The 25,381-nt window shown below is 40.7% G+C and overlaps 1 long non-coding RNA gene and 1 other non-coding gene across 2 annotated transcripts in view; both read left to right on the forward strand.

Annotated features, from left to right (window-relative positions):
- Positions 1-25,381, forward strand: part of LOC114007927 (uncharacterized) — a 159,311-nt gene that overhangs the window by 98,083 nt on the left and 35,847 nt on the right. The gene's annotated exons all lie outside the window — the stretch shown is intronic.
- Positions 5,191-5,296, forward strand: LOC114007930 (U6 spliceosomal RNA). The gene has a single exon (XR_003549500.1). It is a non-coding gene; the product is annotated as a U6 spliceosomal RNA (small nuclear RNA).

Raw genomic sequence — 25,381 nt, forward strand, 5'->3', positions numbered from 1 at the left:
GGCCCCGGGGGGGCCGGGGCCCACAGCCGGGCCCGGGTGGGCTGGCGCAGGGCCTACTCCACCCGCCGCCGCCTCGCTCACTTGGCGCGGGGTCCCCGGGGGTGGTGGGAGACCCATAGCTGAGCCCGGGTGGGCTGGCGCAGGGCCTACTCCGCCCGCCGCCACCTCATGGGGTCTAATAGCTCTTATTTTGAAGAAATATATTTATAAAACTAAATCTCTTTCATTTCATTTTACCTTTTTTCCCTTTCAAATACATTTTAACATTTAATTTGGAATAATTTTTAACAATTTTTATGGAAGTCATATCTAAGTAGCAAGATGGGGCTAATTTAAATGTGTGTGTATTATACATATACAATTTTCCCATTTGAGGAAGAGATTTTTGCTATAGGGCACATACACTTGCCAGAGAGACAGAGTTAGAGGGACAGAAAGCAAGAAATTACCCCCAGGGATCATGCCACAATCCCTTGTCCTCCATTCTGCTCTTTGTCCTCCATTCTGTTCTCAGGGCTGGTCCTGAACTCTTTTTTTTTTTTTCCTAAAGAAACCCTTTTCATATAGCACTTCGAGCTTTGCATGTTGGATGCTCCCGCCTATAACATTTTCAGCTTCTTAAAGACAAGGTCTAGGTATTGGCATCATTTCTGTCTCACTGGTCTGCACACTTGCCCAGTGTGTTTTAAGAACTAAACTTTATGTATTTTAAGAATTTATCTATTTTGTTTTGACCAGAGAGGGATAGAGTGAGAGAGAGACAGAGAAAGTAAGCTACTAGGTCCAGGCCTAAAGCCATGGTCAGCCATGTGGGCACCCAGCTTCCTTAACCACCATGCCACCTGCTGGCTCCATTGCTTGGTGTGTTTGTTGTTGTTGTTTTGTTTGTTTGTTTTTTAAAGACGTTTTTGCTATAGGGTGCATGTGCTTGCTAGAAAGACAGAGACAGAATCCCCCACCCCCACCCCCCTTTTTTTTTTTTAAGAAGTTTTTGCTATCAGGCATCTGCGCTTGCCAGAAAGAGACAGAGAGACAGAATGCGAGAAATCACCCCCCCCAGGGGGGATGGTCATGCTACAATCCCTTTTCCTCCATTCTCCTCTCGGGATCTTGGGCATGCACGCACACGCGCCTGGTGTGAGTTTAAGCCACCGGGTCTGGGACTCGAACCGCGCTCTACTACATGGGAGTCCAGCAACATAGCCATTACGCCAAGTGCTGGTCCTATGCCTGGTGTGTTTTAAGCTGCTGGGTCTGGAACTTGACCCATGGTCAACTATGTGGGAGTCCAGTGGTGTAACCATTACACCCTCTGCTAGTTCCAGTTTTCCTAATTTTTCTACCCCAAATATGTGTTGCTTTTGTAACCAGAAACATTCGTAAAATGTAAAAGGAAAAATTGTTTTTATTAAAACTGCCTCATCAGGAAGTCCTTCCCACCTTCTGCTAATCTTTTCCTTCAAACTTGCAAACTATTTTTTTAAATGTCAGTGGGCAAGGTGAGCTTCTCAGTGAGAAGCAGGGAGAGCGAAAAGGAGAAAGTACCCTCCAAAAGGTTGTGGTTACACCACAATCCCTTCTCTTCCATTTCTTCCCTTCTTTCAGAATTTTTGGCACACACACAACATGCACTTGTGCTTTTTTCAAGCTGCTGGGTCTAGGATTTGAAATGCATTGTTGGCCATGTGGGATCTGGCTCCCTTAAACACCAGTTCTCAGGGCTGGTCCTGAACTCTTTTTTTTTTCCCCCTAAAGAAACCCTTTTCATATAGCACTTAGAGCTTTGCATGTTGGATGCTCCCGCCTATAACATTTTCAGCTTCTTAAAGACAAGGTCTAGGTATTGGCATCATTTCTGTCTCACTGGTCTGGTCCAGCCCAACCTTTAGCTGCCTCTACCAGGTTGGGGAGGGTGCCCTGAGCCGATAGAGGCCTCTCACAGGCACCCTGGTACAGGGTGAGAGAAGGAACAGTCACAGATTCAGATGTGGGTAAGCACAGTGATGAGAACTCACACTGTAGGAGCTTAATGTTCTCCACACCAACAGTTAGATTTGTACAGTTTGATCAGATATAAGTGAAATACAGAAATGCTTACTTCTGTGTCAAATCAGTACAATGAACAAAATAGTTAAACAGCAGGAAAAAAGTCAGAGCTTCTTTCATGTGCTATGGTGTGAGTGTCTCCCTGCCCTACAAATTCATGTGTTGGAATTTGGTTGTATTGTGAAGGTATTAGAGGAAACTTAATAATTTCCTGGTGTGGAAAGGTGGGGCCTTTAGGACAGGATTAGGATTAAGTCTTTAGGATGGAGCCCAAGGATTGAGTTCTGGTGGGTTTAAAAGGAGAGAGAATGAGATCAGAGCAGAGAGCCCTATGGACAGCCCCTCTGCTCTCACTCACCTGATGGGATGCTCGGGATTCCACAAGAAACCTACCAGATGTGGCCTCTGGTCCTCGGACCTTTAAACTATGAGCTGAATAAACTTCTATTTTTATAAATTACCCAGTTTCAGGAATTTTCTGTTAGTAGCAACAAAATGGACTGAAACATCATGACTAGTATTTGCGAGGACAACACATTTTTTGGAGAAGTAGATTAAATAGCTTATTTGTAGAGCTTTGAGGCATCGTCCTGAGGAACTGAAAGGCTGTAGAGAATTCTCAAACGTTGACATTATCAAGGCAAAACCTATTATTGAAAGGAGCATCGTTCATGATTTCTTTCCTTTCCATGAGCCTGGACCCTTCTCCCTGCCATGCTTTCCTCTAAAAGAGAGTGAGAGTGAGAAGGAAAGGAGAAAATGGAGAGAAGACCTGGGAGCTGGAGATGAGGACGAAATCCTGAGAAGCAGGAAGTGCTTCAAATTCTGTGAAGAGTCATGCAGAGGGAATTAGGTCTGTGCTTCTATTTCCTTTCTTTGCCCCCAAATCTTGATATTATTTTGACTCTTGTCTCTAGTTTTTGGTGTGGCCTCTTTATTCCAAAGAGGCAAGGGTATTTTTAACATCTTCATAGGTTCTGCCATGTTTACTGTTGGAAGGCAAATACATTAGAATGCACCCATATCCCAAATTAAGTATAACTTTTGCTAAGTATTTTTTTTATGAGATTTCTGGGACTATATGAAATTGTCATTTCTAAAGGTCAAAGCTATTCAGATATACATAAATATATTTTTAGGTTTTGTTATAGGTGTGTGCACTTGTTGTAGAGAGACATAGAGAGGGAATGTGAGAAATCACCCCTTAGGGGGATGGCCATGATGCAGTCCCTTTTCCATTCTTCTCTTGTGATTTTGGGCACACACACAGACACACACATGGGCCTGGTGAGAGTTTCAAGCCAAGCCTGAGACATGGTCAGACATGTGGGAATCCAGAGTCTTAACCACCATGCCACCTGCTGGCCCCCAATCATGGTCGGATATTAGCAATGTCATACTGCTTAATGACTTGACTTTAGAAATCATTTGACTGTAAATACTGCATTTAGTTTATAATTTTATTTTCTATGATTTTTCAGCAGCTGTTATGTATAGGCTGAAATCTGTGTGAAATGAGAAATACTAACCTACATATTGTGACTAGAGGTAATGACATTTAAATGTTTATAACTGCTAAGTTTATTTTATTTTAGATTTTATTATTTTTAAATTTGCTATAGGTCATGTGCACTCACTAGAGAGAGACAGGGAGAGAGGGAAAGTGGAAAAGCAAGCTGCTAGGTCTGGGACTGGAACCATGGTTGGCTATGTGTAAGTCCAGTGCTTTAATCACTGCGCTACCTACTGGCCCCCGTAAATACTGACTTAACAATTAACGGACTCGACATGGCATCTGTGAACATTCCATAAAACAGTTATTCATTGCAACCTCTTAATTTTTATTTTAGAGCTGTTCAGGCTGGCTTCCCAGGGAGCAGTCTCTGATAGGTTCGTGTGCAGGAAGTTTATTAGCACTTGTGGGGGAGAGAAGTACGCCACACTGGACAAAGGGAGGCGCCTGGCCTCATGTATTCATAACCGACCTCTGCAGCTCCAGAGAGAGCTTGGAGCTAGGATGGCCTTGTGTATTCAGTGTCAGGGTCCTGTTGTTGGATACAGGCTGCCCTGGGAAGGGGGCATAACCTTAGGTGAGATGGCTGTCCATAGGTGAGGGCAATTCCTGAGAGGACTGGTAGCTGAGGGCTTTTTCCAACAATGTTCCCCACTGGGGGAATAAATCCTGCCACATTCAAGATGGCTTCCTATGAATACCTTTTTAAGGTTTCTTAGTAGCACCCTAGCATAAGGTCTAAAGGACCCAAGGAACTAAATGGTCCTACTGTGAGGAGTTGATAGGACTTGCAGCATTAGTTAGGGAGAAGGAAAAGGCTTTTAAATGGATTTAAGAAATAATAGAAGGAGGGTCTCACAAGTGGTGTGGTAGGTAAGGTGCTAGATTCCGGCATAGTTGACTGTGGTTTGAGTCCCAGCCCCAGTGGCTTGAAAATTATTCTGGGTACATGTGTGTGTTTCTGTGTGCTCACAAATCCTGAGAGGAGAAGGGATTATGACGTGGCCACCCCCTGGAGGGTGATTTTTTACTTTCCTTTTGTCTGTCTCTTTTCAGCAAGCAAACGGGCCCTATAGTAAAAAACCTTAAAAGGAATCGGAGGGTATTTGGTGGAGAAGGACTCATCTGTAGATGTCAAGGTAGAGCTTCAGATAGGAGTCAGGAATCCTACCTAGTTATCTGCCTCCTGTCTGTCTGGAGCCTTGATGACCTCATCCTGAACCTGGGGGGAGGAAAGGGACACAGGAGTTGGTGATCCCCATATCCTCCTCAAGCCCTAGTACTTGGTGACACTCTGAAGTCTCATTTTCATGGTTCCAAAGCAAATCAGAGTCCCTAGCTCCCTGTTCGAGGGGCTGAGAAACTTCAAAACATTCAGATTTCAGTTGGGCAGTTGGTAAGTATTCTCTGGTTTCTTTGTTCTGACTCTTTGGTAGAGGTGTGGGGAGAGAGCGGAAATAGTCATCCCTGTTTCTCAGTCCTCTCTCTAACGGACCCCTGAGGCACATGAGCATGATGAGGACACTCGTTTCATTACTAAGTTGCAGTCAGCAGGTCATAGGGAGAAGGAAAGAAGGGGCATGAGGAGCCAAGGATTAGAAAACCAATGACTCAATAAACACAAGGCCTCCGTGCATGCTTCATAGCACGTATACTATAATGGGAACATTACTGAGGCATTAGCATGGCTCCGGCACCAGGAGGACATGAAAAGTTGTAGAGTGTTTGCTAGTTTTTTCAAGGCTGGTAAAAAAATATCTGAAGGTAGAGAGTAATGGTAGTTGGACAACAACGTGAGTGCTACTGAACTGTATACTTAAAAGTGACTACAATGGTGACATTTGTTATATATTTCCACATGTTTTTTCATAGGGAGTATGTGTATTTGCCAGAGAGAGAGAATGGGGCATAAGCATGCTATAATCTTGTTTCCATTTTTTCATTCTGTCAGGAGTTTTGGCATTCATATATACACACCCAGTGTTTTTCAAGCCTCTAGGGCCAGGACTCAAACCACAGTTGGCCATGTAGAATCTTACTCCCTACACAAAGCACTTAACTGTGGCTCTGTGGTGCTGGCCTACACCACAATTAAAAAAAAAACGATAAAAATAAACATGGCACTAAGGGATGGAGAGTTAGATAAAAATATCATAAATAAAGAGCAAAGTTATGAAGTAAAAGTCATGCATTTACATTAAATCTAAAATAAAAATATTAAATGTAAGCCCTTTTTTCTTTTGTGCATGCCATGATGTAAGTTCAGAGTAGTGGAAAGAGCAAGCTCATACATCCCCTGGGTTCAAATCCCAGTTCAGTCATTTACTAGCAATATAAATTTGGACAAAATACCTGACCTCTCTAAATATGTTTACTTACATATAAAGTAAAAAATGATATCATATCCATAGATATATTGGGAGAATTAAACAAGATATTATAGACATTTAGCATAGTCACTGGCTCCTAGTAGGAAGTTACTGAATGTGTTTCTTGTCCTGCAAGTGAAACATTCCAAATGCAATGTTTTGGGACACAGAAAGTAACTCAAAAAACAATAAGGATAAAAATAAAAGAGATGGAGGTAGTATTTGAGTTAGTAGTTTCTGGTAGAGACAGACCAGGTACAGCAAGAATACCCTAAATTGTTGAGAAAGACTTAAAAATACATATTAGTTGTAGGGTACTGGTCTAGCTGTTATAACTAAAAAATCCCTAAATATAAAGGTTTAAACAAGATAGGATTTTATTTTTTGCTATGTAATATAATAGTCCAGAAGGAAACTGTCCAAGGCTGGCAAGGTGTCTTTGCCAACACAAAATTTATCTTTGTGTTCAAAGGGGGTCACTTTAGATCCTGTGCCCTGAAGGGGACAAGAGATAAGGGAGGCATGTACATTTATCTCAGCAAAGACACACTCAATTTCCCTCAACCATGTTGGCTAAATCCAGCTGAAAAGGTTGCTGGGTGACTACAGCTAGTAGACTACAGCTCAGGAGTTATTTTTATTGAAGATGAGGAAGATGGATATTACTAGACAACTTAGCCACAGAGCTCACACTGATTTTTCTCAAGTCTACAACCAAAGGCTTTCAAAAACAATAAAACTAACATAATCCCCTAAGTGGAAGCTCAATTTCTCACATTAATTTATTCAATAAATATTTATAGATTACTTGTTATGTGCTAGACATTATTCAAAACATTGCAAATACAGTAGAATGCAAAACAGATGAGGTTCCTGATTGTATAGAGCTATATTCAGTAGGGGAAGAAAGTAAACAAAAATCTGAAAAGGAGACAGCACATGGAGTGGTGGTTAAGGTGTTGAACTGTAACATGGCCAACTGTGGTTCTAGCCCTGAACATGGCAGCTTGAAAATCATGCCAGGTATGTGTGAGTGCCCAAATCCAAAGAGGAGAGTGGAGGAGAAGGAATTGCAATGTAATTGTAATCTCCCTGCATATGTGGGGAGGGAAGCAATTTCTTACTTTCCCTTTCTCTTTCTCTCCGGCAAGCACATGTGCCCTATGACAAAAAACCTTTAAAAAACAAGACAAAACTGGAAAAAATAAAGTTAGATACCATTAAGTGCAAAGATGAAAGTTATCAGGAGAATAAGCTACTAGGTGTTTCCCTCAGTTACATGGTTGAGGAAGCCCTCATTGACCTGTATAACTGGAGAACCTGAACAACTGAGCAGTAAGCAGAAAGCAAGAAATGTCAGACAGGAAACCGTAGGGGCAAAGATCCTGGTGGGGGAAGATCTCAAAAGGCTTGTGGGATGAAAGGACTAGTGTGGCGGGATTTAGCAGAAAGAAAAAGAAGATGTAAAAATAGATCAGAAAGGCAACCAGGAACAGACTTATAGAGGGCTTCGTAGGCCAGGGACAGTTTGTTCTCTGGCACTTTTCAGAGCTGAACACATTCTACGTGAAGTAGATATCCAGTGAGTGATGAATGAACGAATAACTAAAAGATAAAAACTTGTTGACATTCATAGCTTCTCTGCTTTACTTGGCAAAAAGTAGAGTCTCTCTGCTTTTCTTATACATATTCCTTGCTCCTCTCTCTCAGAACCTTTTATTTCTTGCAAGGTTTCCCTCAGTTTTTTTAGTAGCCTGATGTCTCCTTGTTAAAAATGATGTTTGGGAAGGAATTTGGGAAGGAGATAGGTATCTGAAGAAAAGATCATATCTGCTCTTTGGCCTTCTCTATGTTAAGCAGGTCCCATTCTTTTACTCTATCTCTGTCATGTTTGAGACCTGGAGTCAGCCTTCTATCCTTGATTGTGGTCAAGTATGAAGCAGCAATTTAACAGTGGACTGACAGGATGGGGTGATGGTTAAGGCTGTAGTCTTTACAACTAGACTGCCTGAGTTCTAATTTCAATTTGTCAAATTATTATGTCGGTCACCCTGAATAAGGTATTTAACCTCTTTGGTCAAAGGTTTATCTGTAAATTAGGAGATAGAAATGGCTTATGACCACAATACTGAAAGCTCTGCAATTTATATTTTTAGTAACTTGAGGGTGAAATCTGACATGAAGCTATTTGGAAGGAAAACTTGGTGTGAAACTATTTCTAATCATTATTTATTTCATTTCAATGGTGCATTTTGCTGCAGAAATGTTAACTTGATTAGTGGGACAATCTAGACCCTGTCAGAGGAGCTATATATTATGTGATTTATGGAGTATACTTTTTAAAATCTGAAAAATTCTAAATTCCAAAAATGTTAGGCCTGAAGAATTTCGAATAAGGGACTGTGAACTATCAAGTTGTCAGAAAAGTCAAGATGTGTTTTTATATCTGAAAATGCATCATGACTTTTTTGACAACCCAATATTATTATCCTTCTTAAAACATGGTAGTTAAAGCACCAGCAAATGGTATAATGGTTACGTTGTTGGGCTCCCACTGCGGTTTGGGTCCTGGACCCAGAGGCTTAAACTCATGCCTTCAGTTACACGAGTTAAAAACTCGTGTGCGAGTGTGTTCAAAATCCTGAGAAGAGAATGGAAGAGAAATGATTGCAATGTGGCCACTCCTCCCTACAGACACACACACACACACACACACACACACACACACACACACCAGGGGGTGATTTCTTGCTTTCTCTCTCTCTCGCAGGTGCATGCACTGTATAGCAAAAATCTCTCTAAAGAAAACAAAACAAACCCTGGCAGCTAAAATAAATGCAAGACTTCACGTGTGGTCAGTGTAATCAGGAGTGAGGAAGGTGTCTAGATGTAATAGAGTCCTCCCCAAGCTCATATTTTATTCTGATGAGTGAGATGGCAAAATGAGACTTAAAACATATTTAATAGTTTGGATTTGCAAGGCCCTGCAGGAAAGGTCATCAGAGGAGACCCACGGTGCTCTGCCTTGGCTATTCCCAGGTTTTAGAGTTGATTTCTGATAAGTGGATATTATTTCTGTTACAAGCAACAGAAATCTACATGAGCTCTAGTTCAAGTCAAAGGATTCTTTAGGAACCCAAGTTCAAGAGGCAGCTGGATCTTAAGGATGTTCTGGAATCAGCATTAAAAGCACTATGAAGGGCTGGCTCTGTTGCCTAGTGGTTAAGGGAGCAGATCCCATGTGGTTGACCACAGTTCAAATCCTGCTTCCTGAGGCATGAAGAACACGCCAGACATTTGTTTGTATATGACTCAAATACTGATAGAATGGAAAAATGGAGGAAAAGGAACTGTGGCATAACCATGTCCATTGGGGAGGGAGTACTTTCACGGTTTCCCCTTCTCTTTCTGGTGCATGCACATGCCCTCTGGCAATTGAACAAAGTGCTATGGAAACTTAATGATTTCCTCATTCTTTTCAGCTCCTCTGCCAGACTATTTCACTCATCTACTTGGCTACAGAGCAGTTTTCTCTATTTTCTAAGCCATTTGGGAGAAAATATCCACTGTTAACAGATGCCGAGTCATATCTCCTTTACTTATGGGCACAACTTGGTGGGAATTGGACTTCTAAGCCCAAATTCCAAACTTCCCAGGAGGGGAAATGGGCCAACCCAGTGGGCTTAGGGAGTATATCAATGTGCAAGGACACACTCACCTTCCCCAAACAAGGCTGTTTGCCCAGTAACTGTAGGTGGGGAGGGAATGGGTAGCTTCTGGTGAAATGTGGGAGTGAAGTGTATGAAGGTTGGAGAATGGAAGATTGGGTTGGGGTTTGGCAGACCATGCTTCCTACCTGGCCTAGAAGCTTGAAAACCACTGTGTGTATGTGTGCGTGTGCGCGCATGCCCAGAATCCTGAGAGGAGAATAGAGCAGAAGGGATTGTAGTGTGGCCATCCTCTCTGGGGGATGATTTCTCACTTTCCCTCTCTTTGCTTCTGATGAACACGTGCACCCTATAGCAAAAACTTTAAAAAATAAATAAATAAAAAGGGAAGATAGGTCAGTACCCCTAGAGAAAAAGACAGTTGCACTCCTTTGCCCATCAGTGTACTAGCTGTGCCTGATTTCCTCTTATAAGGTTGTGTCTGAACATTTGAACAAAGGACTTCGGCACTTTACATACAGGGAGCCCAACACCCTTCTTTGACCCTCAGCTCCTCATAACTAAGGTCCACTTTGATTGTGGTTCTGCCTCATTCCTCATAAAACACAAAAAATAAAAGAGAAGCCCAGTCCCCAGGGGACGATCAGGAGGAGAAAGTACTTGCCCTTCTTCACTCTGACCTTGGTAGACAAAACCATGCCTTACTCACCAGGATTTCACTTAATCACTGGTCTTTTACCTGTGTAATTATTTGGTTCTTGGCATGTTAACTGGTTGGGATAGAAATCAAGGGTCTGCTTGAGCTTCCTCTGCGAAGACATAATTTTTCTCTGGTACTTTTTGAGGACTTTTGAAAAGGGGACCACTCAAATGCCATCTGATCTGGGAAAAGAAAACACTTAAAATCTCTAGCCCCAACCCAATATGACCAAAGGTAACTAGGATTACATTTTCATGTAGACAAAAAGGACCATTTACTTGAGCATTTACTTAGGGGTCAGAAAGTTTATTCTGGGCTGAATTCCATAAGGTCCTTTGCAAATATATGTTGTCACTGATTTTTTTTTTTTTTTTTTTTGGCATTTGAACTCATGGGGAATTTTCTTCAGCCTTCCTCGTTCTTTTATTTAGACCTCTGGGAAAGGCTACAGAGAAGGAGGTGAGGAAAGGACCAGCAATACATTATGTCTACAGATATCAGGAGAATCTAGGCCTCTTAACTGTGGCCTCCCTGATTAGTTCTTGGTCTGATTCCTTGGGGAGTAAAATGACATACACCCTCCCATCCACCCCACCAATTGCCATGCCAACAAGACCCAAGTAACTCCAGCCCAAGGTGTCACACTTAAGATGCATGCAACCAGCATGTAGTTATTGAAGGGTTTTATTTACAATTGGAGTAAAATCAGGTCTTGGTATAAAGAGCCACAAGTCAAACACCTGGTTTGAATCATGGCCTTACTCTGAAAACTTGGGCAAGTCACTCACTCTTCCTGAACTTCAGTTATTTTGTTTGTAAAACAAGAATTGCAGTCAATAACTTCTACAATCCCTTCCTTCACTAACTTGCTAAGATTCTCCTTGTCTTCTGAGCTTCATAGCTTTAGAGTATTCCAGACCTTTATCAGAAAGCACATAGCCAGGAAAGATGAAACTTAGAATAGCCAATTGTATGAGTTTGCTAGGGCTGTTGGACGGATGTACCTCACACTGGGTGGTTAAACAAAAGGGACTTACTGTCTGAGTTCTGGAAGCTAGAAGTCCAAGATCAAGGTGCTGACAGGTTGGTTCCTTTTCAGGGCTGTGAGGAGAATCGGCTCCATGCGTGCCTCCTGAGTTTTGGTGTTCTAACAATTTTTGTCCTTCCTTGGCTTGTAGATGCATTGCCTTGTTTTCTGCCTTCATGTTCACATGGAATTCCCCCTCCGTGTATGTCTGTTGCTATGTCCAAATGCCCCCACCACTGGCCTTTCTTTTTTCTTTTTCTTTTTTTCTTTTTTGAGGACACTGGATTAGAGCCTACCTTAATGACCTCATTTGAACTTGATTAACTCTGCAACGACCATGTTCTAAAAAAGATCACTTTCTGAGGTACTGAGGGTTAGGACCTTAACTTATCTTTCCTGGAGGATGCAATTCAACTCATAACACCAGTTTTAATGCTTGACTAATATTTCTGCATGGAAAAAGGGGGCTAAAAATAAGTTTTTGAATTTTTTCTTTTTCAATTAGGTGATACCTTTCTCTTATTTATTAAATAAAAAAAGATTCATTTATTTTTTCCATGAATATGAGAGAGATGGAGAAAGGGGAAGACAGCACCCCTGGCAGGGTTCTGACACTGCAGTCCACCCCCAGCCTTCAGCCAGTCCTGGGTCACTGGAAAGTATATGCCCAGAATACTTAGGGAAGTCTCTGGCCTTGAACCAGGAACCTTCCCATGAAGGACTACCTCTCAGAGCATCATATTTTATAGCTACACCACCATCTGACCTGACCTTACTCATTTTTATGTGCTACTCAGAGAAGAATTTATCAGCTATTATAAGTTTGAGATATAGAGTCTCTTCGAATGATTTTCTCAAAGGAAACATAACACATGCCTTTTTTCTTCCCCTTCCTACTTTTTCTTTTGTGTCTCCAACTCCATTTGTATTACTTCCTCACTGAATCATTACTGATTACTGAATCATTACTGCCAACACCCTCCCTGAATCATGACTTTTGCTTTCAAAGACTCTTTTCTTCCCCTCCACTTTAAGAACCATAGAAATCTTGCAGCTGTAAGGGACCTGAGATGTTTTCTAATCCCCTAGTGGCCTGGGTCTCTATACAACAGCTGGTCACATTTTTAGGTCATCTCTGCATGATCACCTCTCCACTTCTAAGGTATATGATTGAAGACTAGGGGACCCTAGATCTATGTTAGGTTAAAACCCAATAGTAATAGTTGAGATAACTTGGGAAGGTGATAGAACCTCTTTGAGCATCAGGGTCCACACTTTGATTTGTTACAGCTAGAAGACTTGAATTTCACATACGTGCTTCTGGATTACTAGCTTAACTTTTCCAAATCTGAGTCTATTAATCTACAAACATACTACTCATAGGATACTATAAGAGTGAATGTGGGGGCTGGCAGGTGGCTTGGTGGTTGATGCTGGACTCCCATGTGACTGATAACAGTTCCAGTCCTGGACCTGGCTGCTTTTTTTCTTTCCCTCTTTCTCTCTCTTGCTCTGTCCCTCTCTGGTCAAATTTAAGTAAATAAAGTTAAATAAAATGATTCTTATAATTCTTTTTTTTTTTTTGCTATAGGGCACGTGTGCTCGCCCAACAGAGAGAGACAGAGACAGGAAGCGAGAAATCACCCCCTGGGGGGCGGGTGGCCATGCCCCCATCCCTTCTCTGTGCTCCTCTCTGGGGCATGCATGCACACGTGCCTGGTGTGAGTTTAAGCCACTGGGTCTGGGACTTGAATCGTGGTTAACTACATGGGAGTCCAGAGACATAGCCATTATGCTAACTGCTGGTCCTAATAAAACAATTATTAAAAAAAAAAAGAATGAATGTGACAATGTTTGTGAAAGTGGTGGTTTGTCAACTGTTAGTATTACTGCTACTGCTGCTATTTTTTTTTTTTTTGAGACTTTTGGCATGGGGTGTATGTGCTTGCCAGAGAGACAGAGAAACAGAAAGTGAGAAATCACCCCCCACAAGGGGGATGGCCAAACCACAATCCCTCTCTTCCATTCTTCTCTTGAGATTTTGGGCATACCACATACACATACCAGCTTGAGTTTCAAACCACAGTGTTGGGGATGCAAACTGTGGTCGACCACATGGAAGTCCAGTGCCTTAACCACTACACCTCTTGCTGGCCCTGCTGCTGCTATTGCTAAGGGCCTGCTAGGAGGTTCTCTGCTACACGGGGTTGAAATAGAATATAAAAAACGTTTGCTACCAAGTCACTCTGAGCTTTAAGTGGTTGGGGACGGGATGTGTGGAAAAGCTAGGAAGGCTTATTCAAAGACATACTTTCCTAATCTGTGACCCAGGTTCTGATTTTTAGCCAGCTTCTAGAGCTGCCTGAGACATGGCCAAGGTCAGTTCTTAGAAGATTCAAATCAGGGAGAAGCACATGTACTATCTTGAAGAAAATTAAGCAAAACACAGGATAATAGCCAGTATTTTGACCCTTTCTTACATCCAAATTAAGAACTAATTCCTTGTAGATTACAGAGATTTAAAGAAAAAAATGGACAGAAGGAATTCTTTTTGTAAATAATCACAAGAAAATATAATGCCAGAGGATATTCCTTTCTGGCCTACTCTCTCATACCTCTCTTTAGGTAGTGGACAAATTTCAGATGGAACCATTGATAGAACTGAGATGGGGCCCCTCTTCCTAGATGTAGCCCCCAGGCTCCCGCTCAGCAGCTCTAGTCCACTAGGTCTTTCCCACAGAGAAAGTGTTTTCCCCATCCCTGGGACTGGCAAGGTGAGCTTCCAGCCATCCTTGGCCTCTTCTTGCCCTACTATAGTCTGGGAGAGCATGTAGTGGTTCTCTTGGTCACTCTGATGAAGAGAGAGGTTGCTTTCAGGAGCCCGAAGGCCTAGCATCTGTGGTGCTTACACATGAGTGATTTGAATATCCAGAGAATCGCATCAGGTGCTAATTAAAGTCAATCCTAAATTATTTATCTGGGTCAGATTTCTGTTCACTTTCTTATTTAAGAGAAGTCATTGCTCTGATATTATCATAAAATGTCTTAATGAATCTCAAATCTTTACTTCCATGCCTTTCTACTATCTTAGTCATTGCTCATTTTTGTGTTATATTTGACCTTGGCATAAAAGAACTGCAACATTTCCCAAGGTCCTTGCTAACAGTAGGTATAATCAACTGAAAGTTGCTTTGTAGCATTGATGAAACCATCTGGTGATAGTACGACCGCATATGAATGCATTTGGAGATAACAGAAAGAAACACTTTAGAATTCTATCAATAAAAAAAAAATCTAGAAATAACCAAGTTATAAAATAAACCTGTTTTAAAAGACCTTGGGCTGGCTCTATAGCCTGGTGGTTAAGATAGCCAGATTCCACATGGCCAACCATGTGGTTCAAGTCCTGAACCTGGCAGCTTGAAAAACACACTGGGTGCATGTATATGTCTAAAATCCTGAAAGGAGGGAGACGATGGAAGAGAAGGGATTGTGGTGTGACCATTCCCATTGGGAGTGTGTTCTCTTCTCCCTTCCTCTTTCTCTCTTTGGCAAACACATGTGCCCTCTAGCAAAAACAAACAAAACCCAGCTAAGATATTAGAGTAGTGGTCCTCAAGATTTTCTGTTTATCAGGATTAACCAAGTAGGCCCTCAGTGTTGCCTTTCAAAATCTGGCTTTTGAAAAATCTCCCCTAGTGATTCTGATTGATTTCATTCCACTAAGACATTAATCTATATTTTCTAATTCAAACTCTACTGGCACTGGCCCATGAAAATGTGATGTTGTTTGCTTTCACTAACCTAATTACTTTTTTTCATTTTACTTATAAGCCCTAAGCTGATCTTACTTGGTACATGCTTTTTAAAAATATAGACTAATTTACAAAAATTTAGTTAAGATATTCTCTTGCTTGCAAAGTGATTTTTCTTACATTTCTCATTTTTATGTCTCTTTGTTGCTAATCCTATTATAGTTTATAAAAATAGAATCAGGAAATAATTTGAGAAAAAAGCCTTTATGGGACCAGCAGTTAGCGTAATGGCTGGCACTGGACTCCCATGTAGTTGGCCGCAGTTCAAGGCCCAGACCTGGTGGCTTAAATTCACACTGGGTGCATGTGCATGCGTGCCCAAGATCCCGAGAGGAGAATGGAGAAGGGATTGCAGCGTGGCCATCCCCCCTGGGGGGTGATTTCTCACTTTCTGTCTCTCTCTCTCTCTGGAGAGAGCACATGTCCTATAGCAAAAATCTCTCCAAAAAAAAGAAAGAAAGAAAGAAAGAAAAAAGCCTTTTAATGGCAATGTACATTTGTTTTCATGTATACAACCATGTTAGTCTAGATTTTGGGGGCTGCAGAATCCACCTCAGACTGGCTGAGACAGAAAATGAATTTAGTAGCTTAGGTAGTTACTAAGTCCAAGGATGCAGCTGCTTCAGCTAGGTTCAGAGGTTTCATTAGTTACTCAACTTCCTGGGCCCTCTTTTTCTCCCTCTGCAAATAGGCTTTTTCTGTGTGGCTAAGAGAAGTGGCCGCCAGCAGCCTGGAATTCACATCTACGGCTAAGCAACACTAGTAGAAAGACTTCTCTCATAAGATCTGTGTGTTAGCTACAGGATAGATTCCATTTATAATCCCCTGCATGGTCCTGGCTCATTGTTAGTGGTGGTGCCCAGAGATGGACACACCACCAAGACCACATAGAATGGAGTGGAGCTCCTCCAGAGAAAAGGTGAAGTTGCCTCTAAAATAGGGGTTGGCAAACTTATTCATAAAGGTTGTGATAGTAAATATTTCAGGCTTTAGGTGCTATATGCCATCTCTGTTATATTTCCCTCTCCAACTAGGCTTTCTTAGTATTGCACAAAGAAAAGCACTGGGAGTAAAATAAAAGTTGGGCAGAAGTAGACAAGAGGGACAAAGGAAAGGAAGAATGATGAAAAACAAGAGAGGGTACGTAAGAGTAGATTGTAGAAAGTGTTAAGGCTGCATCTTCACAAAACAAAAGAAGCTCTAGAACTGTGAACCTGGAAAAAAAAATCATTGGCCATTTATCCTTTGAAAAAGTAAAAGAAAATTTAATTTCAGTTGAACGTGAGCAATACTGAAGTGAGCATGGTCAAAGTTCATACAAAGTTCTTATAAGAAAAAAAAAATAAGGAGCAGAATAACCTGCTTTAGACAGTGAATGTATATAAGGACATGCTCATGAGAGAGATGAAAATTGTAAACCAATAAAAGATTGATTAAAAACCATGAGCGAAAAGTGGAAGGGTAGAAGAGCTCAGAAATGAGATATTTGGAAAATAGGAATATTTGAAAATAGAAGTATCAGTTACCTCAGAAGAAAACTGAAAGTTTAAAAAACCTTCAGAAATTAAGCTATATAAATACCAGAGCACATAATACACACTAATTTTAAAAGGGAAAATAAAAAGAGGAGAACCTTAAAAATCAAAAAGAAATAAGCAAAGCATTTAAAAGAAAGCAATAGTGTTAAAAGCTATGCAAAGAAATTTAAACATGTATAACAGGAGTTCCTTTAAAAAAAAAAGAATGGAAAGGGCATAGGCTAAAAACTATAAGAAAACTTACTGGGAAAATTCCATCTCATTGGATCCTTCATCTTAAAAGGATACAGTGTATGTCTGGGAGAATATGACTGAAAACAGAATTCATTGTGACAGACATATTCTTATACAATAATTAAAATGTAAAGAAAAATGGGACCAGCAGTTAGCATAATGGCTATGTCGCTGGACTCCCACGTAGTTGACCGCGGTTCAAGTCCCGGATCCGGTGGCTTCAACTCACGCTGGGCGCATGTGCATGCGTGCCCAAGATCCTGAGAGGAGAATGGAGGAGAAGGGATTGCAGCGTGGCCATCCTCCCTGGGGGGTGATTTCTCGCTTTCTGTCTCTCTGTCTCTCTCTGTTTGTCTGGCGAGCGCACACGCCCTATAGCAAAAACCTCTCCAAAAAAAGAAAAAAATGTAAAGAAAAATAATCACTGAATATTTAGACAAAGGGATGAAGACACTCCTCATGGAAAGAGAATTAAGGTACCATTAAGTTTTTATGACAGCAATATTTTTTGCTAGGAAGAGGAAAATAAAATGAATACAATATTTTATATCTAATGACACTGACATTAATTTATAAAGGTCTCAGGCAAATTATTTAGAGGCTGTGAGAATTCAGGATTTATATATTTATTTTTTTGAGTGCTTTTTGCCATAGGGTGTGTGCATTCGCCAGAAAGACAGAGAGAGACAGAGAGACAGAAAGCGAGAAATCACCTCCCCGGGGGGGATGGCCGCGCCGCAATCCCTTCTCCTCCATTCTCCTCTCGGGATCTTGGGCACGCATGCATATGTGCCTGGCGTGAGTTTAAGCCACTGGGTCCAGGACCCAATCCGCTGTCGACTACATGGGAGTTCAGCGACATAGCTATTACGCCAACTGCTGGTCCCAGGATTTATTATTTCAAAGACATTTCTGGAGGAACCTACTAAAGAAAAATTTTCTGACAGCAAAATTATTGGAGAAACATTGCCACAACATCTATAGGGGTAAGCATTCAATATCCACAGAACTAAATCTAAACTGAAGATTATAAAGTGTATGTCTAAGTATGGCAAATGATGGCTATGCTTTCTGACAGTATAATCAAGTGCGACTATCAAAAACTGGGGGAAGAGCAGGATGAGGATACGAGAAACAATTGAGCTCACTGTCACATGGATGCTAACTGGAAATAAAACACTGGAAATTAGATAATAAAGGAGGAAATGGGAAAGAAAAGAGGTTACTAATTAATTTCAGTATTTCTGGAAGAAATCAACAGACAACAGTAAAAAGTGGAAGCTCTGAAGGCATTATGTAAAGGTATTAGTGTAAAGGTAAGGATTTGAATACAAATATAAATCTTTCTAAATACCAAAAGATGTACCCATAAACATATTTGCTTATATTAATGATGCAACAGAACAATGTAGGACATTTGTAAACCATAAGTCATATATTAAACATTTCCTCTCTTCCATATGCATGCATGAGAGAGGGCACCTCCGACAGGATCCTGACACCACAACCTACCCTACCCCTGGACTTTAGACAGCCCTGGATCATGAGCACGTGAGTGTCCAGCATACTCAGAGAGGTCTTAGGTCTTGAACCAGGACTCTTTCCATGGAGGATTGCCTTGCAGAGCTTTGTGTTTTACTACTGCAACATCATCTAGCCCTTTAAGCCATTTATCTTAAAAAATAGTTACCCCTGAAGGAGGAGAAAATAGGGTTGAAGGGATAGGAAGAGTAGTTAAAACTCTTTAAATGAACTGGTTTGTCGGTTTAACTTTGGACCTTCGTAAATATTTAATCATAAAGTAAAATTAAAGAGATAGAATGAGATAGAATTCTTTTTATATTTTTTTAGTTCTTAAGTGTACTTTTTAAATTTATTTTTCCACATTTTATTTCATTTTCTTGTATACATTTAATTACATTATTTAGCTTACAAAATGATTATTTCAGCAGGCAAACATTTCTCCCTAGTCCAGTTGATAAAACTATAAAATACCTTCAACAGGTAATACCACATTCCTTTGTCCCATAAGAAAGAAATCTAAACAATAAAAGTAATATTAAACAAATAAACCTCATTACCGATCCTCATAAAATCAAACCTACAGAGAGAAACCTTTCAAATTGAGTATAAGCCACAGTAATTTGCGACTATATCCCCAGTGAGATAAACTCCAAAACCAAAAAGTGCAAAATATTGTAAACTATTTCCAATCATTATATTGGTAGTAATATTGGTATTATTTTAAGTTTATTGTGCATGTATAGGTGGATAAAGCAAAAGAATAATTTTTGAAAAGAGGGTTTTTGATGAGGGAGAAAGAAGATTCAGTAAAGTCAGGCCGATAGCAGTAAAATGAAGTGAAAAACCTAATCTTTTAAGTATTAGATAAATTCATGATAAGTTTTCTATTAAAATATACCCAGAATCTGAATTCTGTCAAACATTTTTAGAATTCTTGCAATAATTTGAGGAGTTTTTATTCAAGAAAAAAAATTTACAAGATGCAAAGAAACAGACATTTCTTTTTGTCTACAAAAAGCCTAGAAACAGTGATCAATAGTAATAAGCATCTCTAGTGCCAAGATTATAGTTTCTAAATACTATTTTCTTCTAAAATATATGAAAATGAAGGGTTTTAGACTGATTTTAGGTTGATCCTAGGCTTAAAGAAGGAAGTATACAAGATGACACTGAAATGTCTTGTCATATCAGACAGAAAGGAAATTATAAAGCAAGCAGTGTCATGTTGAAAAGATCCAAAGCCCACTTATTGACTCCAGTTAACCAAAAATGATATTATTTGAACATCTGTAAGAATACTCAAAATAATCATCAAATACGCTTAACTCTGTTTTAATTTGCTTTCCAAAAGTGGACCATGACACAATTCAGTACTGGTAGTTTGTTTGAGAGGTGATCTGAGGAAACACAAGTCACAGAGTGAGGAAACAGGACAAATGAAAAGAGTAACTCGAAAAATAGTTTCAGCGATTCTGGTTTCTGTTGCTGCTATTCAAAGTTCAGCAGTCGACCCTTGTTTCGCTGTGTATAGTTGAAGACCAAAGTCCTAACTGATGTGTCTATAAAAATGCTGCCCCTTGATTGTTTTTTGAGACATTCAATGTCTATCATTTCTGGCTGCCTCATGGACGGGCTTAGCAAACTCCTATGGCATTGGAGAAAGCACTCCAAGAAGCAAAAGGAGGAGGATGTGAGAAGCTGGCAGTATGCACTGGTACTGTCGGGCACAAACACAGCTGAAATCTGAGGGGAGTTCAGAGGATACTGGGCTGGGCATCAACAGCATCTGCTAACAATCCTTGACTCAGAATGACAGTAAAGAAGCAATAAACAAAACATGCACATCATTGGTGACATTGGTAAGATTCTAGAAAACCAGCTTAACTGGTAAATGGAAACTCAGGCATTTATTGTACTTGTCCTGTATGATATGTACCTCAGGAGAATCACAGAGCTGAGGGAAGGAGGGTTCTTTCATACATGCTTCCCAGATAATAAATGACATAGAGTTAACAGAATTAGGATATCACCTCTTTTAATCACAACTGAAGTAATAATTTAGGCAAGAACTGGAAATGTCCACTACTATTGCAAGCATAGGCATGCAGACATTATGTTGTTCTTCATGGAAATATGCAAATCCTCCAGTGAAGTAGTATCGCCAACAATATTTACCTGAATTGAATCAAGCCTTTAGATTTAACTGCCATATACAGAAAATACAGGACCAAAGAACATATTAAATGGCTGCATGGAGACCATCAGCAGACCCCAGGCTATGAGAAAGTGTCTAGGATATAGGATACAGTTTATTCAAAAAAATAAATGCACTGAAAGGGGGAAAAAAGAGATGACAGTACAGAGACCTACATTAAGAGACTTAAGAAACATATCAACTTTATGAATCTTGTTTGAAAGCTGATTCCAATAGACCTTTAAAAATTATGAGAAAATCAAGGAAACGTGCACACTGTCCATTTTATATTAAGATGATTGTTTTGGGGATGGCAGGTGAGGTAGTAGTTAAGGACACTGGACTCCCACATGGCTGACCGCAGTTCAAGCCCCAGACCTGCAGGCTTGCTTTCTCATTTTCCCTCTCTCCCACTCTCTCCTTAGTCTGTGTCTCTCTGGTCAAATTAAAATAAATAAATAAAGTTAAATAATTCTTAAAAATAAAAAAGGAAAAGGAAAAAGAAAAAGAAATGAAATTGTTTTAGGGTCCAGCAGATGGTGTAATGGACTGTGGTTTAGGTCCTGGATCTGGTGGCTTGAAACTCACGCTGGGTGCATGTATGTGCATGCCCAAAATCTCAAGAGGAGATTGGAGAGAAGGGATTGTGCCATGGCCATCTCCCCTGGGGGGTGATTTCTCTCATTCTTTCTGTCTCTCCAGTAAGTGCATATGCTTTATAGCAAAGATCTCTCCCTCCCCCCAACCCAAAAAAAATTTAGGTATGAAGAAGTCTTAACAAAGAAATTTGAGTTTCATTTTTCATTTAGAATAGGATGAAAGTGAACTCCTAATATATGTATGTACACATATACACATATGTATGTATACACACATATATTTGTATACACATATACATACATGCACACATGTAAGTATATATACACATGTATGCACATATGTAAGTATACATATATGTATACACATATGTGTATACATACATGTACACACATGCACATGTGTAAATAGACACATATGTGCATACATGTATGTATGTATATATATTTGTTTTCAAGAGGGATTTTTGCTATAGGGTACTTGCACTTGCCAGACAAAAGGACAGAAAGTGAGCAATCCTCCCCCCAGGGGATAGCCACACCACACTCCTCACCTCCATTTTCCTCCTGGGATCTTAGGCATGCATGTGCACGTACATGCACCCAGTGTGAATTTCAAGCCTTTGAGTCTGCGACTCTAACTGTGGTTGATCATGTGGGAGTCCAGTGATGTAACCATCATGCCACCTGGTGGTCCCAACCCCTAATGTTTTTTCATAGGAATTAGCTAACTGATAATAGTAAAAATACTGTTAGGAATAGATGCAACTGTCTTTTACTAAGACATGTACTCCTGGTAGGTGGGTGATTTAAATGTCAAAACTTTTTAAAGGAGTTAGCTCTGAACACAAACATAATCAATCTTTACATCTATGATAAATTCAGAAAACACAGAAGGAAGCACAGAAAATATACATTTTTGCTTGCATTCCTCTGAAAAACAGAAAAGCAGAGAAACTAGTTATTTTTAGTCTATTTAAATTGAAACATAAATACTGGTTCAACTGATTATGAAAAGTTATGATTTATTCTTTTTGATTAGCACTCCTTTGAGCAAAGGTGTAAATTTGTAGAAAAACTGGGTTGTCGGAAAAGTCATGATGCATTTTTGCATAGAAAAAATGTCATGACTTTTCTGATGACCTAATTGAAAGTGAAATACGTGTCTTTCTCCGAAGTACTAACCGTTAACCCTAATATGAGTGTCTGAATAAAACTGCCAAGTATAATCTTCCCATATAGCTCTCTCAATATTCTATATTCCCACATCTCTATTCCATTTATCTCCATATAGCTACAGTTTTTCTATATATCTTTAATCTGATCAATATAGAAAAATCTTTAAAAGTGAGACAGAGTCAGGATATACGCTGCATTGGCACCTGGGCAGTTATGATATAGGGTATCCCAGGCGGAGGACACATTCCAACGAAAGCAATCTGCCCGGCGTCACTTAGGCTGCCCCTTTCGTCAGGGCATGAGTGTAGACTGTTCTCCTAGTGCACAACCCAAGGAAGCTCCTCCCAGTCGCTCATGGTACTACACAGCAGAAAGCCCTTGGGAAAGTTCAGAGGGGAGGGTCCTGGGAGGGAAGCAATCTCTGGCTCTCTCGATGACTCCCACGGCAGTTTTGCTGTTGGGAGTTTTGCTGTTGGGGTGCCCTTACGTCCCTGTTGTTGACTCTCCTTTTCTCTCAGCTTCACATGGCCGAGGATGTTGTCTGGGTTGCATCCTGCTCTTTATTTCTTCACCTGGAAGGCTCTGCACACGATTCCTTATTTCCTTATTTTCAACCCTTGCTATGAGGCTGTAGGCAGTCAGCTGCCTGGAAAGTAGTTTGGATGAGGCCAGTGCAGCCCTTTTCCAGCTCCTACCACTTCCTTCGCCAACAGTCTGGGTCAGCGACTGAAGGAACTAAAAATAACCGGAAATGCTCTAGCTAGTCATTCTCAAGTGGCTGAGTCAGATGAGGCACCAGAAAAGGGAATCATGGAAGCTGACGTACAACTCCAAGAACTGCAAGTTGCCTATTTACTGGAAGTTCGTGTGTGGTTTTGACAGCAGAAAAGTAAGAGACATGCTTTCTCTTACACACACTTGATACTGCACCAAGCAAAGCAAAACCTTGTGGAAAAGCTGAGTGATATCTGCATGTCTAGAGGTTGATAAATGTGGCTTCTTAGAGGGGACTTCCTGGAGGAAGGAACTAGCAAACAAGATCTTGAGTGAGATGTTGTAAGTAGACAGACACAAGGGAAAAGGGCAGGAGGGACACATTCTTTCCCAGATGGCTGGTGCAATTTAAGTTGTCAGGGGGAGGGTGTGGTGGCCTGCAGAGTTAGGTGGCCTGCAGAATTAGGTGGCCCTGTTCAGTGGGGACAGTGCCTCTGACAGAGAGTTGTGCAAAGGCTAAGGAAGGCCATTCACGTAAAGTATCCAGCAGGCCATCCACAGAGCCTGGCAAGCACAAAAGTTCATCTCTTTCCTTCCAGTCTATCTTCACATGAGGAATGGAATGTGGAGTGAGCCACTTTATTCGCTACATTCCCTAAGCTCATCTGGCTGTAATTGGAGCCCCTAACTTTGGCTTAGGGAACCTGCCTGAGTAGGGGCTTCCTGGGGAGCTATGATTGTTGTGAATAGGTGACCAAAATGGATGATGCTATACCAGGTAAATTTAGGCCAGTGTTTTCAACTCCAGGTCATAACTATCAGTGATTGAAGTCAACCATGTTGAGTTAAACCACCTATAAAGATAGAACAGAATGAGGTAGACCAGAGCCACACAGAACAGATGCAGAAATATCAGAGTGTATTGTGAAAGGAAGGCTTCAGCAACATGTGTATGTGTACCGTGTTGTCAAAAAAGTAAAAACAACAAACAAAATGTGTGGTCTGGAGGATCTGAGATTTTGTTTTGGGAGTTCTGACCATACTGGAATTTCAGGCCTTCAGAAGAGTGAATTGCTGAAGAGAGCTCATAGGCTTATGGTAATCTTGGAGGGGTGCTGGGGATGATTGAAATTCACCTTTTCTGGCTAATACATATGAAATTCATACTCTGGAATTCCCTAAAAGATGCAGATAACTGAGGACCATGTGGATGGTCGACCAATTCCCACTAATTATTTCTAGCACTTGGTTCAACATAATGTAGACATGGGTTTATGAGGGGAGAAACAGGTGGAGAATAAGGTATGGCTCACCAGGGGGCAGGGTGGTGGTGGCATGAGGTTAAAGTGAGAGTTGTAAGATTATGAGATTCCCTCGCTCAATATGTAATGTTGAGTGTCTCCCATAGGCCGGGCCCTAGGAATACACAGCTAAATAGGCCAGGATTTTGTTTTTAAAGGTTTTTTCCATAGGGAGTATGTACTCGCAAGAGAGACAGAGACAGTAAGAAGGATAATAAGAAATCACTCCCCAGGAAGGGATGGTCTGTGGGCCACATGGGAGTCCAGAACCTTAACCACCATGCCACCTGTAAGCCCCAATAGGTTGGGGATTTGTCCTGCCTTCATAGAGCATATCAAGTTAGTGGTAGAAACTTCATTAGAATCTGCCAAAGAAATTTATTTGTTTGTTTCTTTGCAATAGGGTGTGCGTGCTGGCCAGGGAGGGAGGGAAGGAGGGAGAAAGAAATCACTCTCTGTTAGGATGGCCATGTCACAAGTCCCTTTTCCTTTGTTCTCTCAAGGTTTTGGAGACACACACACACGTTTTTCAAGCCGAGTCTGGGATTAGAAATGTGCAGTCAGCCATGTGCAGTCTAGTACTTAACCACTGCACCACTTGCCGGCCCAAAGAAATGATTTTATCCAGAGAGTTAAATATTTTTAAATAGAATGTAATTAATTAATGTCATTTGCTATAGGGCATATGCACTCACCAAGGAGAGACACAATGAGTTAAAATTTTTACTTAGTAAGATTTAACATGTCCCTGGGCATAATAAGGGATTAAAATGTGCTTTTAAACTACTCATGGTACATTATTTTGTTCTCTGTTCCTAGTTTCAAAACTAGTTGAGAAGAAATTAGATCTCTCTCACTGTATAAACACACACACACACACACACACACACACACACACACACACACCCCTACCTTAATTTAGTTGTCTTAGTTCTATGACTATTGATAGCAGAATGCTCTCTT

This window comes from Tupaia chinensis, unplaced genomic scaffold (genome assembly GCF_000334495.1).
Source record: "Tupaia chinensis unplaced genomic scaffold, TupChi_1.0 Scaffold000255_1, whole genome shotgun sequence".
Lineage (NCBI taxonomy): Eukaryota > Metazoa > Chordata > Mammalia > Scandentia > Tupaiidae > Tupaia > Tupaia belangeri.